The sequence below is a fragment of the Diorhabda sublineata genome, chromosome 2 (genome assembly GCF_026230105.1).
Source record: "Diorhabda sublineata isolate icDioSubl1.1 chromosome 2, icDioSubl1.1, whole genome shotgun sequence".
In the NCBI taxonomy this organism is placed as follows: domain Eukaryota; kingdom Metazoa; phylum Arthropoda; class Insecta; order Coleoptera; family Chrysomelidae; genus Diorhabda; species Diorhabda sublineata.
In genome coordinates, this window is record NC_079475.1 from 30,965,462 (window position 1) to 30,980,465 (window position 15,004).

General features: G+C 31.8%; 1 protein-coding gene across 1 annotated transcript in view; it reads right to left on the reverse strand.

Annotated features, from left to right (window-relative positions):
- The window catches only part of LOC130452850 (limbic system-associated membrane protein-like), a 1,112,215-nt gene that overhangs the window by 459,180 nt on the left and 638,031 nt on the right, over positions 1-15,004 (reverse strand). The window lies entirely within an intron of this gene.

Consider the following 15,004-nt stretch of genomic DNA (forward strand, 5'->3'; position numbering starts at 1 on the left):
CGACGATGTGACATGCAGGCATTATCAGTTAAATTCAATTTATGGTAGAAAACTGACAGGATTTTTCACTTATATACGTTTCGGGGTCATAAAAGTGAGGTTGACTTTGTTTATCGAACCATTTATCAAGTAGTTACAGGATGATAAATGAGGGAATATAACGTAGAAAATAATTTATTGTTGAGGAGTGAGCTTAGGTATATGTTCGATTTTTTAATATTTATGGAATACTTTGATCAGTCAACGACAATGCATAATGTAGGAAACAAAACGTAAAAAAGGAAAAGCGTTACTTTTCTGATATATTTTTTAGAAACGTCCGATAATGTAATGAGAAATTATTTCTTGATGATCTTATGATGATTTCTTAACCGTAAATTCTTACGTTCCAAATTGATACAGATGAAAACATTGGCAGGCATTTTCATAACAACATGACCATTACATTGCATAAATACCATCAGCTTTTCAAACAGGAATAAGTTTATTGTATTATATACGAATACAAATATAATAGAATAAGAATACGAAAATTCGGTTTGAGGATATTTCCACATAATGTTCAAAAATATAAATGATGCCAGCAAACACAGTAAGATGGAACTAGGGAATCCTCACAGTAACTTAATGAACAGGAGAATGCAAGCCAGGGTGAGTTACTTTTCGAAAATAACTTTTAGTTAATTTAGAAGAGTTATAATAAAAAATGGAACCCTTAACATTAAGATTCCAAGATGCAGAAGTATACTATATTTACAAAATAGTAAAAATCCTTAACTCCTGAAACAAATTCAACAATACATAAAAGATGACGAAAAGTTGCCATACGAGTGCTATTTGATTTACGAGGATTAAACTAACAGCAGTGTGCCGATCAAGATCAAATCGCTCCGAATTTTTGTGATGGAGCATCATCTAGAGCCACTATGTTCCGCTGGTTTTCGAAAATATTTGTTCGTGTTGGATACCGCATAACTTGATAATTGTTCAAAAGAAAGCTTGTGTAGATTGGTGCAATAGAATGCTAAAAAAATTAATAGAGATGCTTTGAAAGACAACTATAAGATCGAGAAAGGAAACGAATCATGGTTCTGTGTATATGAATCCGAAACTAAACAACAATCGACTGTATGGATCTTTCAAGACAAAACAACAAAAGTTGTTCGCGCATGAAACACTTCGAAGCACAAAAACGTCTTTGAACAGTCAAAACATAGAATTAATGAGTTATCTACCGTACAGTCCTTGTTTGGCACCCAATGATTTTTTCTTATTACCGCAGATCAAAACTAAATTCGACGTTTTTCTACACCTGATGAATTTGATTCGTTCAAATCACATGTTCTGGAGGCACGTCAATCAGAATGCCTCGACAATTGGTTCAAACGCATCCGAAAGTGGATTGATGTTCAATGAGAATATTTTGAAAAACAATAGAACCGTAACTAATTACAAATATTTGTTTTTATGTATTTTATTCTTCTTGAAAATATTCTTTCAACTAATAATAACTGTTATATTGTATAAAAGGAAAGTAATATTTCGAAATAAAAGATTAAGATATACTCAATTGACCAAAGAAAACCTTGGTTTTCTCCGAAACCAGAGTTATTACGGATGATACGATCGAAAGAAAATATAGCAGGATTTTGAGGGTTTGCTTGTTATTTACGACACAACTGGATGTTATATCCGGAGTGAGAGAACACACGATAAGGCAATTGGAAATTATTATTTTCTCAAATCTCCCTTTAGATCTGAACAAATTTAACAGCGTGATAATTCTAATATTGGTTTTCATATAGGAAGTTCATGGCTTATAGGATTCATGATCAACTCTCAAATGTCATATCAAAAATCTTCATTGTTACTATATTAACCTAATAATAATGTGTGCAACCTTATTCATGCAATAGACTCTAAATTTATATTATGTTTGAACGATATTATAATAAGAAAAGATGTGAACACTCGCTATTGATTCGTTCAGTTTTTTGCGAAAACTTGATGTATTAACAATGCTTGATTTCGCTTTTTCATAAGATGACTTCACGAATATAAATTTCATTTTTCAATTTCATTTGAAAAGACTCTATACGTTTCTAGTTTTCGTTACAAAAACCAGATCGCTTATTAATTCTATTACTGTGTTTAATTTTCCATCTTCATACAATCATACCACAGAATTTCTAATTCTAAATTCAATGGCAACAGGTTACAAGTTTCTATCTTATGATAAATAAGGTTCAATTTCTACTGCTACTGTTAATTCAACCACTAATTTCTGTATAATCCGTATTATCATAACAGTATAACCCCTAACAATTAACATAATCATATTGATGAAGGGGTCGGGAAGGAATAAACTTGATATTTAATCTCGAATCGTTTACGCAACCTATCAATTCCGTTTTGTTGTTAATTTCTGGTATTACAAGTTCATTGTTTGAATATGTTATGATTTAATTAGTACATTGATTACCAGATATTTCAACGTACGATAAATGTACATTATAATTTTCATCATATATCATTCGGTCAAATTGGACATGAAAATAGTGATTAAATTGCAAAAACCATGACAGAGCTAAAAGTTTTGTAAAAAGTTTTGGTACCTATTAATACCTTGAGTGCTAGAAATTATTCCAGGACAAAGTAAAAATATACTGATATTTTGAATTTTTCCTCAAAAACGTCAAGTGTCAATTATCTACAAAAATTTCTATCAAGTGGAATAAAATTAAATGATGTTTAAATTCACTTGAAATTTTGCTTATAAATCTAATATTGAAAAAGTTATGTTCAATACTACTTGATACGAACAGTGTAACTATCTCTCTCTATGAGGATGTATCAGCATTCAATAGACTGCTATAGAGAAATTTGCTTCCTGCTCACTATATAGGAGCTCTCAAGAAAAATTGATTGTGTAGGTAACTTTGGAAACTCAATTTTTGTGGGAAATGAAGCAAGAAACAAGTGCAACTATCTTGTCCTGTTTCATCCTCTACCTCTGATAACTAATAGAAACATTTTATCATGTTCAAATATGAGTGGGCAATCAACTAAATCCCGAAGATTGGGGTTGGAAATTGATATTATTTTGTAACCGGATCAATGTATCCTTCAACCTGATTCGGAAAAACTTTTTGCAATTGTATAAAAGGTTTTTTTGTACTAAATGTGGCTGTGTTCAACAGTTGATTAATTGATTCCCAACAAGAAAAATAGAAAAGATCGAGGGATACATGGTCGTTGAAGTTTAATTTGAAGAATATGAATCAGAAAAATAAATTAACATAAATTAGAACTACAATTGTGAATAATCATTTTTATCTATATTATTATGCATTGAATACTTTTTTTCTCATACAAATCCATCATAACAGATCGTGGATTAGGCTTACCGGGAAAATTTGCAATTTCTTCAACTTTTGTATAGCGATATCTTGGGAATGAATACACATACAAAATTTAAATATGAAGCATACACACAAAAAATACAATAAATAACGAACCTTCAAAAATGTACAATATTAAAAAATTTATATGTAATATACATTGTCAAAATTCAATGTTGTTAATGAGGCAGATAATGAAATTAAATATGAATCAATAATAATATCAAACTAGTGTGTAAAAAGTTCAAAATTGATTATTATTATAAGAACACAAGTCGTTTACATTGTAGAAAGCACTATTCAGTAAATATTCCTTCAAATTCTTCGTAAATGCAGGAAAAGACGTTAAAAATTTGATTTTTTGTGCAAATGATTGTGAATTCTTTCGTATTGTATAATATAAAGCGTTTAACTAATTATGAAGGTGGAATAGGTAGATAAAGGTCGTCCTCCGCGTTCCTAAGTGGATAACTATGCAGTGATCTTTTCAAATAGGAAAATGAATTCACATTTGAAAAAGGAAGTGAGAATCAATATTTTGAATCTTCTAAAGAAGTCCCTGCAGTAATCTGAGTAAATCTCAAACATACCTCTTTTTGTAGATTCGCTCAAATTGAGTCGCAAAACCGGTACTCCAAAAGGAAAGGGCATACTGGAGATGCGAATCCAAAAGAGGATAATAAACTGTTATAGAAGTTGAAAAGTTTAGTTACTTGCAAAAGATTTTTAGCGCATGTCAAGCAGAACTTGGCAACAGGGTTGCTTCAAGAGAAATTAGTGTTATCCACAAAGAGACATATTTTATTGCTAGATAAGCAGAAGAAACAAAATATGGCTCATTAGTGAACCTTGAGTCACTCCACATTCTATTAGCTTGCAAGAAGACATCGATGTATCAACCGTTACTTCTGTTGGTGAGGTATGATTTGCGAGAGGTGTTCGTCTGAAACCGAGGTACTGCATATTGGTTATGGTAATGGTTCATGTGTGAGTTTGCATGTATTAGTCAAATCAAATCATACTTTCAAATTTGAAAGAATGAAACCCACACTTTCACAGCTGAAAATTATGAATGATGAAGAAAAAATAACTGAAGAGCGGAACTAGAGGGTAGTTTTTAGTGGAAAGGGAAGGGGTGGTACATGCATTATTGCGTTTTATGTATAAAGTGGATGTCTACTTGAGGAAGGACCAATACAAAAGCTGTAGATAATAAGTACCATCCAATTATTAATACATACTCATTAACAAGACTCAATAAAAAGTCCTTATTAAATTTCTGTCGTTGTCTATTTTCAATTTTGGCAAAAATTATTCAAGCTTGATCATATTTGATGGAAGTGAGAATCAAAATTATATCAATATAAAAAACGCATTGTTTCAAAAATATTCACTTTTTTGTACTAAAATCACTAATTACAACTTCCCCATGAAAAATTTTCATAGAGGGTTCATATAAGGTATTTTTTTTGTTCTCAAATCCACTTTAGTAAATAAAAATGTAATATACTACTAATATATGATTTTGCAGTATGACATTGTTGATAATTGATGATAAACTGTTAAAATTTGCAATAAACTGCATTAACTGAGTACATCAGTCGATTCTACGGAGAAAATACATTTAATATGTATTTCAATATTCTATTTAAAATTGCAGTATCGAATAGTATTCAAAAGGTTATATAATCTGGATATGTAAAGCTGGTGCTTACAATTTTTTAATGGTTTATCTTAAACCTCCCAAGTATTTTCGAAAAAATTAGGTAATTTGCCTGGACTTCCATCCTAATTATTACATTTCAATTTTTTTAAATGTGAAATATGAATTACTTTATATTGATTGTATGTTCTTCTATCGATAAATCACTAAGATTCAACTTGGAAAGTATATACGACTTTCCTCAAATTATCTTATATAAGCAATATTTCGCTTATTTCTTAGTTTGTTAATATTTCATGCAATAAGTTAGATATTGTATTATAACGATAATTTTATGAGAATAGAAAAACTTCAGTAGTGGTTTATATAAATACAGCGTATTTTACATGGAAAATGTTCTAGTGGTGAAATTTTAGTGGTGCTGTAATAATTGAAAAGGTATGTAATTTAATTAATTCGTTGCCTTTTTTCTCAAGATTTTTGAATATTTGTCTTCCTGTTTTGCATCTAAATGAACCACTTGATCAATTATTTTGCATGAATCAGTAACTGTAGTTAGGATCCTTCTTTAAAAGCAGAATGGTAAATTTAGATTTTTACTGGGTACTGAGAAATATTGTATTGAATGAATAATTTTTTGATTTAGTACTCTTAATGCAAGGAAATTAAAATTCAAATGTGAAATAACTTCGTCATATATAAATCAAGTGCAGTAGATTTGAAAAATCAGTCAAACAATTAAAATTGTGATGTAACTTTTGGAAAAAATATTTATTGATGACCCATAACGCATCACTGAGCGAAATAATTTGAAATATATTGTTTTGCTGTGTGAACGTACAGCCTACGTCATACGTAACCTTTTAACTGAGTAATGACCAAATTTCCCTTGTCCTGTGAAATATATGAACTACTGACACGCATCCGAATGTTAGTAGCATTCCATATAACAAATGGCAATTTACAGAGTCGAATTAAGTACAAAACCAATTGATAAAATTTTTAAAATCAATACTGTATCATTTTTAGCTCTATATTGGTATGGTTGATATTCTACAATAGACATATTCAAGATATTCTTTAATTCCTACTCATTAAATCTTAAATTATTGTGAAATTGATTGCTCTAGCTATGCAATGGTATTTATATGTTAGAGATATCCACATATAATCCAATATGCGTTATTCCATTTCATATTAAATACTGGGTGTACGGTGAGAAAATTAGGATTTAATATCTATATAACAAAAAAACTATAGAACATATGCATTTCTAGTTTTGATCAATATAAGGAAGATAAATGCGGCATATATTTTTTAAAATCACATCGTCAAAATGTTGGCCGTTACGTCGGACACATTCTTGAAACCTGGCTTCGATATTTCTTGCCACTCGCTGGAGAAGTGCCGCCAAGATGCCATTGACTTCGCAAACGATATTTTCTTTCAGTTCAGAGATTGTCGCAGGACATGTTTCGTATACTTTTGAGATACTCCTATAGACAAAAGTCCATGGGGTAAGATCCAGGTACCTGGATGGCCTAGGGATATTACCGAAACGACTTATCAATATACTATGGACGAAATCACGAAGCAACGCTCTCCCTAATAGTGTATTGGGCGGCGCTATCTTGCTGAAATAATCTCTGTAATGTGAAGACAGGGTGTTTCCTCAATGTTGCAAATAAATAATCGTTAAGCATTCGCTTATAAGCAACACCGTCTACGGAAATTGCTTGCACATGACGATTTTCAAAAAAAACAGGATCCAGTTATTCCCCTGTTTGACAACGGACACCAAATCGTCACTTTGTGATTGTGAAGTGATTGTTGATGTTTTAAGCGGGGGTTCAATGTGAGAAACCGCTCCAACAATAACACACAGTAATTTTTACACATATTGTGATCATTAAGCTTAAGCGCTTGCACAATTTGACTTTTAAATGGATGAAATTCAAGATCCTCCTTCAATATTACGTGCACTATAGTTTTTAGAAGCCCCAAGGCAGCCGCTCTTTTGCGAACGGACTGACGCGATTTATCGCACAAACCTGCCGCGACGAGTTCGATGTTTTCATTCGTTCTCCACGTCCTGCTGGGTCCCGATCGTGGGTTTTTTCTGCTGATTTTGTTCCTAGGAGCTTTAGCATCCATAATCAAATCAAATATACACTTGGGGCGTCACCTAACCGTCGAATATTGTAACGTGAAAAAAATTTTCGACGAGCATTTGCACACGAATCATTGGCTTTGAATTACACTTCGATGGCAAATGCACGTTATTCACTTGTACTCTGCGATATCCCGACCAAATAATCTGCACGAATGACGATGCCAACGCTGCCCCCTCCCCGTTCTTCCGCTCAAGAGAAATTCAAATCGTATTCTGCCACCTACACCCGTTATAAAAAAGATGAAACATCAAGATATTATTCGGAACATCTATTCATTCCAGTATTACATTTCTATACATCAACTACATACCGGCATTAAAACGAAAGATAGTAATTAAAAGGCAGAGGAGTTCTCTATTATGACTAGTGATGAGAACTATTTCCAGATCATATCGATATTTAGATAATGGAAAGTTTTTTATACCTAAAAATTGGATTACTCAGTTTAATAATCAGTACACACTGACAACAAGACTTCAAAAAATTTGGTACCTACCACAAAATACAGCTCCAAAACTTAAACATACTTTTGTAATTATTGTCTGACTATATAATTGTAAATCACGGAGATGAATTTCACGCGATAGTGGTTGTAGCATAGAACATACCTAATACGAAAGTCTACTTACATCTAAATTTCACCTACATAAATTTAGTTATACAACTTAACAATCGTCGCTTGTGTCATTACTATCAATGACAATTGTCAAAATAAATAATCATTTGTTTCAATTTCCCACACGCTTTCCTGATGTGTATTCTAAGTGAAAATAGTTTGTAAAATTAAATGGTCCACATCAAATGATTGCTTTTGCTAGGATCACTTTCTGGAAAGTGAATTTACAAATTTCAATAGAAAACAATTGAAGTATAGAACTATCCCATCCATTCCTGCGTCTCATCTGCATTTATTGTTTACTTCCATTTAAGAAGATCTCAGTTAAGCCAAAGTTCATGACTGTATATTGAAAGAAGAATATTTATATGCTGTAAATACAGGTATAGTAGTAAGTGATATAATAGTCGAAGAGCATCAAGTTCATAGTCCGAGTACTCATGCCTCAACATCTGGTAATTCTGTCAGAAGAAATTAGTAATTTTGACAAACAAAAATAAGGTTTTCTGTGAGTGTAGCTGGAACTAGTAAGAACAATTTAACACCTAGGAAAATGATAATGTATCAAGTTCCATCTGAATACAACAGCCATAATATCATGGAACATTTGAAGGTATAGAAGGAAGTTTAAATAATGTATCGAAAGAATTCATTAATTCACAGTTAAAAAGTATTCATACAACCTTTTATTTAAATTGTGAAACATTTATATATTTCATTCATTTTACTGCTAAAGTACTGTGATATTTTATGTACCTTTGCTATCAATTGCTCATTTTCGTATACATTGGTGGACAGATCTACTTAAACCTTTTAACGTACCTTGATATATACCAAGGCGGATAGTGTTTCCTGACTAGTTAGAACAAAATCAATATTTTATAGCTTGTAGCAAATTTTAGAAAGTGAGAACTGTTTATTAATCTATAAATCCAAGCTTTCGGGAAGTTCTTCCTATTATCAGGAAACTACAATATAAATGAAGAAGTAAATAAAAATTCAAACCATGTATATTACATGTTTGTTAAATATATAATCTTAAAGTTGACAATCAAAGTAAAGTGAGTTTTTGTGTGATTTGGGATAACTAATTTGAGTCAATTATCAATGTGCGACTAAATAAGGTCGGCTATGACAATAACCGATAGTCGCACACTATTTTTTTTGTTAAATCCCAAAATTTATATATTACACTTTTTACTTTGTTAGAAAAATCTGTTCTCATTCTAAAAGTGATATTGTAATTATATCTACTAATTTTCCTTGGTGTAGTTGATGTATGTAAATACATATTATTTTATAAATAAACGTGTCTCAGTTCTAAGATTCAGGGAAAAGCGAAATCGAAGCTGGGTGGAAATGAATAACATAGAATACAGTAGATATTCTGTGTTGTAAATTCAAATGAACCGCGAAAATATATTACTTCTGCCACGTACCATCTAGGGCACTGACATCAAAAATCCGCCATGCTTTTTCCACAGTTTGCATTTGCATTAGGGTATGTTCTGTAGGTTGCCCGCTCCTGCTTGGGTCAATACTGAACCAACATGTTCGGCCGTAAATAATCATGGACCCAAGAGTAAATTTAGTACTTGATAATAGATTTTGAAAGTAACGTCCGTCAAGTTGCCATTCCTAAGATAACAGCCATCCTTTTTCATAGTCCTGTTCTTCGGCTCTTTTTCAGGGATTATCTATCCAAATATCTTTGGAACCTCAGATGTCTATAGAGGAAAAAGTTATTGTACTTCTTAAAGATAAGTCAATGTTAGTTTCAGTGGTAGGAAGCTATGTATTTTACATAAAGAGACAAAAAATCTAATATCGCAAGAGCATCGGCTTTATTTATCCTGTCAACTATGATATTCTTATGTCGAATGTGATCGGTTATTATTTGTTTTTAATAATAATTTATCAGCGTTACAATCTGATGTAAAGATTAATTAGCAGCTTACAGCTAACTTAAACTACAACTCAACTAACTCAAGACTCACTGAACAGATTTCTAATACATTTTGTATTATATTATTGTATAATCAATGTACACAATGTACAATGTCTTTTTTGACAATCTTACTCCACTAACTCAGGTTTCACCCTCTTAATTCTTCGAGCTATGCTTAGGGTGTCAGGGAGATGTATTACCTCAACATTTGTCAACTACCCTATTCGTCAGATTTGGCTTCCCATGAGTTCTAGCCTTTCTCTTGCAGCAAAGAATTTCTGATTCTGATTTCCACATGTATATTTCTAGTTCGATTTATTGCTCTAATATTCAATTCAATTTCATTATGGAACATGTGTAGTCAAGTCAACTGACAATAAAAGTGTTTCATTAGTTACTTTGTATAGCAAACCTGATAATAAAACAACTCTAGGTGAGAAAAAGGCCTGTAATTATCAAACAAATACATTTTATTAATTATACACTCAATTTTTTGTAATTCCATTGACAAACAGTATAACGGCTTTCATAAACTAAAGTCTGAATAAATTCCATATAACTGAAAATATGATTTCGAATTCAGTAATTAAAAAAGGAAATCTCAAAATTTATAAAAATCCGGCTCTGATATATCAAAATAGAACTCCACTTCTCGAATGAAAGAAGACGGAAAAAGCAACTATATAGGTGACAGCTTTGGTTTTAGCGCCCTTTAGCATGCCACTATATTTTTATATTGCAGAATCCGCCTTGAACTTTTCGTATCCATATGGTACCAATGCGCCAGATACAAACTGAAATAATGTGTGATATTGCCACATAATCCATACGATTAACATTATTTATAGGTATTTTTTGTATTCAAATAATTTGTACTTCTTTTTTCCATTCCTCCCTGGTAAGTTTCAAAATTTAGAATAACAAGTTTTTTAAATTGTCGATACTGTACTAATTGATCAAATATTGGAACTACATTGATAAGCTAGAAATTAAATAATTAAATTGAATGTTTCTTGAATGAAGGAAAATAAGGAATAAAATTGTTAAAAACCAAACATTTCTGGGACAAATTTGGATAAATAGCTTTGTTAATGTTAGTTATTTGAATATAAAAATATGTCTGTTTTATAGGAAAAATTGTCGTTAATCAGATCACTGCCAACGGAGTAGATTGTTTGGAAATTATTTCAGCTATATTGTTTATTTCAAATATTTACATTAGAATGAGCAGCACATATAATTGAGCCTTAATTCTAATGGTAGAACAATAAACTATATGGGTTCAACAACTAATCATAATAATCAAATCTATTAATAATCAACGTTTGCTTATATTGTTAGAGTGGAGTTGAATTTCAAAAGTGGCTTCACTGCCACGGATGATGCTCAACGTCGTGGATATTTTTATATTTCAACTACTCCCGAAATGTTTGATAGAATCCGTACTTAGGGATCGTCAAATACGTAGTGAAATGAATATTTTATGTGCACGGGTACGTCATAATATGCATATATGTTACATGTGAGAAATCTACCTGCAAGTTTGGTGCCGCGATTTCTTCATTCTGATCACTTGTATTAAAAATTCAATAGCAAAATGTTCCCAACTAAAATTTTACTACACTATTATACTGGAGAAACGAAAATAGAATCGAAACAAAGCACTTGCTTGGAGAAATGTGGTCATAAAAGCAAAAATCGTTTCTCATCAAAAATGTCATAATGACACTGTTTTGTAATTCCAAACGACAAACGCATAGTTTGGGGAACGCAAAAAAATTTTTTGGATAGTTTTCAATTGGAATCTCGTTCTGATAAGTGTAAATTGCTAACGATTAACAGATCTATCACATACGTATCAATTTGACAGTCTGAACGGTCTCACTTCTTGCCAGTAGTGTGGTAGCATTTATTCGGAATAGAAGATTTTCTTCCACCTCTGGCGATGTTCGGTGGGTGATAAAGTGCTTGAAGGCACAATTTATCGCGCCACTTGAAATTCATCGTAAATATTTATATGAAGCGTGATATCAATCATGAAGAGCGCATTGGACGAACAGCACTGACATAGCTACAGTGATATCTTGATTGATTACGGAGACAAGTTCCTGAATAGGATCGTTATGGGCAATGAGACTTGGATTTCGCACTTCAACTCGTAAACCAAGCCGCAATCAATGCAATGGCGGTGTAGTGGCTCTCCTGTCAGGTACGAAAAGTCAGCATGATGTTGTGGGACAGAAAGGTCATTCTGCTCCTTGACTTCTTTTCACATGGCGAAGCATTTACTCTGACCTTTACATACACATACTGCTCGACGCATAGCAGCTGTTTTGACAACCACTGACCATCCACCCTGCAGCACGGATTTTGCTCCCAGCTGTTTCACGTTTTCATGTACTTCAAGAGAATCATATTCTTTGGTGAGCATTTTGACAACCATGGAATGCTGCTGAAGACGGTGCTTACACATTGGTTGTATTTTACAGGAGTTATACGACAAAGAAATAAGATAGCTGATATTGGATACAAGTGTCTGGTGGCGACTACGTTGAAAAAAAGTAGAATACTGTACTCTTCGTAAATCAATATGTTATTGTAAGTGTGAGTTCTTTTTATTTGAATAGGGAAACTTCCTTTCTGGATTCGCCTTGTATGTTTGGTTTCGATGTTGAGTTAGTGTAATTGGCTTGTTGACTTGGATAAATTCCCAAATAAAGTGAAATAAAGAAAATAATAATAAGAATCTCTACACAGTTGCAATTTACTTGAAAGACATTCCATGAAAATAAGTTTCAATGTCGAAATAACGATCAATTAGGGTCTATGTCGATATTGTTTAAAGAAAATATCAGTTTTATACAACATATCATACTAAAAGTACAAAATAGTCGAATTTAATAAACTGAAAGAATCTTATGGCACAACAATTATGAAAGTTAGGCACGTTAGCTCTAGCCTATGTAATTTATTTATCAAAAAGTTTTAGAGAAATAAACAGAAGGCTTTAAAAAACAGTATGTAGAACCAATCACTTAAAATTCCATTGCTGGTTATTGAGATTAGAAATGCCGAACTATCAAAATTTCTTTCTTCGTGAATCATAGCTTGCGAAACTGAATATATTTTATTTCTAAAATTTTTCATGTCTCTTCCTAGTTTTCTCTTCCTAGTTTTTCAATTCATATCATTCTACTTTATTGTCCTGGAACTGGATATACAATAATTCTATATATTCACATTGTTCTGGATTCATGATATTCAACTTGATTGAAACCAATTTCATAAATACAACAGAATTTTGTATATACTGGTCAATATGAAGAGTCTATAATTTGGGATATATTTGATACTTTCAATATGGTTATTATTTTGAATATTCAGGTCTGTTAAATATTATTTTCAATCGCTTCTTTTTGCATATTATAATTATGACTAATGTATTAATTTGGAGACATTCCTGCATTGTTGATTCTTTAGAATGACAAAGTTTATTGGTAGGTAGTCCATAACTGACAAAAGTTAGGAAAATGATTGTTAACATAATTGAAATCTATGAATTCTCGCAAGATTCTCAAAGTATCTTCAATAGCTTTGTAGGCACAAAAAAAGAATCCAGAGAATTCATCATTCAGATTTCAGAGGCCAATCAATATACCTCCTAAACTATGGAAATAGAGATTCAAGGTGTAGCGTAACATTTCACTGGAACCAGATGATTGGGACATTAGCACATGCAAAGCTACGAAACAAATTAGTCAAAAATGATATTAAACAAATATCGTATCTATTGAGATAGGGTCGATAATTTTTCAAATTAAGAAAAAAATATTAGGATGGATTCCATTTGGAGAAGGAGGAGAATATTAGAAAAATGTAAGCAAAAATAATTTACGGGCGATCTGTGGCCAGAAAGATGAAGGAGGTGAATTTTAAGGGTAAAAAGGGATTTCTGGCAAAACTATGTCCTATGAAAAAGTCACAAGGCAAAGTTGTAGGTAATGGAAAGCACTATAACTTTTGTATCGACACTTTTCTTACATAACTTCAAGATTTATATGGAAAATTTAGAAAACCAAGTTTATTATTTACAAAAAAATATTTCCACCAAATGTTGTGAAAACTCAACTTTTTAGGTCCCAAATACACTGTTATTTATTTTGTTTGAAATATTTATTTTCATACCTCATTTTGACTTAGAAAAGAAAAAGCATCCTAATTTTCTTCTGTTATAATATCAGTTTTTTTAAAGTCGGTGGGATTTTTATTTGTCAACATCTTTACTTCCTGATAGTGTGAAAAATATTACCATCGCCATGGTACATTTTTTCAAAAAAGGCAAAAAAAATCGATAAAAAGTCGCATTCGAAATTTGTACATGCATCATTTGTAAATATGCGCTAAAAATTTTTGAATGCAAGTTTTTCTCCCATTTTTTTCAAGTATGTATTGAAATGAAATATTTGGGCGTGAGCATTAATTTCAATAACACCAAATATACTGCAACAAAGAAAAAAGTTGAGATTATCTACTCTTACAACAATTCTGTAGTCGATGTCAGAGAAATTCGTAACTTGGTGAACTAGTTCTTCAGAGTGGCTAATAGCTACAGCTCCACTAGTCACTTAAACTCTTTATTATTAAATTTTTTTCTCCTGTGAAACATAGAGATAGAATGAGCCATTAACTTTAATATCAACGTAATATCACAGTACTATAAAAAGAACACTCAAATAAAAAGATGTTATTCAATACATCCCCACCCAAGCAATACACAGGAAACAAATACTACTGCGGACTCTCACCAAATTCACAAGAATCTTTCTCCAAAATGAGTACTTCCCAACATATCTCCAATTATCCATATCATCAACAAAAACTAAGTAATCCTGGTCTATGTATGTGATTATGAGTAATCCATCAATCAATGTACCGTTTGACTTCATGAACTCTGGATAGAGATACTGTCGCATTAATAAGTTGGTATTCCCATTTCACTTGTTCATTTTTATGAAGGTGTGGCAGTAACACCCTAACAAAAGTATAGTAGCGTGTGGTAATTGATCAACTTGTTAATTTGCCATGACAAATGATCTTTGCACGTGTTTTTATATATTACACCAAGCAATGTTACATTAATTGGTGCTATTCAGATCCTGTATAATTATTTTATGCTGGCACGCAAATTGGAATGAAATAGAA